Consider the following 3,031-nt stretch of genomic DNA (forward strand, 5'->3'; position numbering starts at 1 on the left):
AAGATTTACTTTATTAGACCACAAACTGACATGATAGAAAGCAGGGGGAACGTGATGAGGCCAAATCTAGCGTGAACGCTACTCATTTGTCGATCTTACTCTGTTTGGGTACTGTATCACTTTCATAGACTTCTTTAGCTATTTGTGTCAATGATACAAAAAAAAATAAGGTCTTTGCTACAGCTTGGATGCTGAACGACGGCAAATAGACATTTGGATTGTGATTAACAGGTAAAGTTGGGTTTAGCGACCTTAAATGACTAATTGGATTAGAGGCCAAGCAAATTCTTCGAGAAAGTCATGTACGATAGCTTATGTGAGGACACTGGTGTCTGTGAAGGAATATTATTTTAACAACCTGAGAGGTGTGTTGATGAAAAGAGATTCGTCCTGAGGTTTGGAATCTATGAAAGACCACCATACAGGTGACGATTCGAATATAGATGATTGAGAATGTAGGACAGAGTAAAGGTAATAAAACGGACCACACTGAGTGTGGTCCCAACCTCTAAGTGATATCCAATTTTTTGACATGATATACATTTCAACGGATTTCCTTGTGTCTTTCAATGTGATTGCAAAATCAATTTAGAGATCGAGCGTAAAACAATGCATATGTCAATTATTATCCAAACCCACGCTTGCATGGAAGAGATAAGAGCGATGAGGTCCACCGGTGAATTAATGGGCACGCGGTGTAAAATAATCCAAAAATGCAATGCGGAGTAGCTGCAGGATAGGAGCCAAAAGTCAAGTACCGTTTTAAGTGATTGTGAGGGAGATCCAAGTGGGCGCTGCTCCTCTTTGGCTGCCGACACTGCAGCGTCGTGTCATCCCTGTAATCACTTTGCGCACTCCCCTCTTATTGAAACGAGAATGAACTTTGATTTAAGCACCTCTTATAAAATGATGGACTATTGATTGTAGGCCTATGTATACGCGTTTTGTTCTTCTTCAGACATTGCTCGCCTTGTTTGATTTACCAATAAAAACAGGAGATGGAAAATGTCAGCTTCATCTGATGTAAGACGTCGATTGGATTGTAGTCAACCCAAAATTACGAAGACATGATTGGGTAACTGTTCTTAAGTATTAAAAGCATTTTAGACTTTTCTGTATAGAGCATAGAGACCTCTGTAAAAAATTATTAATTAGTTTATATTCTCAAATCGTCCTGGATGCTTTTGTGCGCGGATTCACGCCTTAGTACGGAAACAGTAAATAACGGACTTACAGAGGCAACACTCACAGCAGGCTATCAAATCTATTAGATACAGCACGAGATATAGAAAGACATCAAATTTGAAAAAAGGCAACCCCAACCCCACCCCCCCACCCCCACCAAAAAAACAAAAACAAAACAAAACAACGTAGTAGTCAATGTTTAGTCTTAAATATAAAATGCAAGATACATTTATAGCAATCGACACGTGGCAACAACCAATTTTGGAACAAGATTACTTTGTCATTATCAAGTATTTACATTTAAAATGCTTCATAAATAGGCTACAATTGTGACCTGGTGTAAGTCAGCTCATAAGCATGACCCAAACATTGACAGTATGTCCCCTGGTCATTGGGGTTATTAAATATGAAACAAGCTGTTACTGCTTTGGTCTTGCCTGCTAATTATCACCTTTTGAGATGTGTTTCATTAACCAATTTCATCTAATAAACCACAGAATTTGAGCCAAATGAACATTCTTAGGCACGTGTCAGTTGTTTTTATGTGAACGCTACATGGATGGAGCAAATTGAAGAGGAACTGCAGCAAATGCAGTTTGGTCAACAAACCAAGTCACAGTGCAGAGGCACATGTCTAATGCCTCATTAAACTAAGTGAATAACAATCTTCATATATTTTAATGGACTGATTCTGTACAACATATAAAAGAAAAGAATAACACAGCCTGGGCATTGTGTAATGATACTGACGTAGTATCACTGCTAATATATTTTATTACATTCATCCTATATTTGGACTTTGTTCGATAAATGTACTGTTTAATAAAAAAAGGTAAATTTGCCGCTAGCAAAAGATTTCTCACTTCTTATGAAAGCACATATCACTAGGTCTCACAACCTGAGCATATCAGCATCATACCATAATTCCTGCCTCCCTGAGACTGCAGAGCTATACTTCAAGATTTGTAAAATGGATTTCACATGGAAGTCAGTGGTAATGTTTTTAAGGAGCATCATTTAAGTACAACATGTAAAACAATCATACTCTACTAAGAGTCACAGTAAAAGGATTTTTAATTGCAGTGTATAGAATCAACAGAAACAATCCAAACTTAAACAAATAATCTTCGAAACCTATTTCACAGACACATTCTGCAGCTACATCACATCAGAAACAGTGTCAATTATTGGTAATAGCTGCAAATTTGAATGGCACCAAAATTTCATTGGTGATTGAAATGTAATCACATGCTGACACTTTTAAAATTGTAATTTAATTGTTCTAAAAACATTAATACAGCCTTCAGGCTTACATATTCCAGCTACATTTTCTTTCAGACATTGTTCTTGAAGTTCATGATTATTCTGGAGCCCAGTTGCTTGACAGAGAGCTGTTCGACACTTTAAGGTATATATCAAGACTGAAATTAGTCCACTGACTCTAGCATTTTATACCTATCCTGTTATTTAACAGGTTTGTTTGTCAGAACCTCACTTCTTTGGATATTTTGAATATAATTCACAATGCAAATCACTGCAGCATTAATCTACAGCTAAAATGTTTCTTTCTGCTTTAAAGGCCCCAAAGGACACAGTTCTCTTGAACCTCAGTTCCTTAAGGCAAGCTAAGCATCTCCAATTATCATTTTGCTAGTAACTTCTCTTCCAAAAAAAAATAAAAAAATAATAAAGTAGGAACAGCATTGAAAAGAAAAGTTAATAATAAATCTTGGTGAAATTACATCAGTTTGAAGGTCTTTTTGATTAGAACAAGTCAATGATGGAATCATATTAGGTGTACTCCAGGCTGGACATCCCCAAATCTGAAGATGTAGCCTCCTGACCT

The sequence above is a fragment of the Electrophorus electricus genome, chromosome 2, assembly GCF_041902795.1.
Source record: "Electrophorus electricus isolate QZ-2024a chromosome 2, ASM4190279v1, whole genome shotgun sequence".
NCBI classification, from domain to species: domain Eukaryota; kingdom Metazoa; phylum Chordata; class Actinopteri; order Gymnotiformes; family Gymnotidae; genus Electrophorus; species Electrophorus electricus.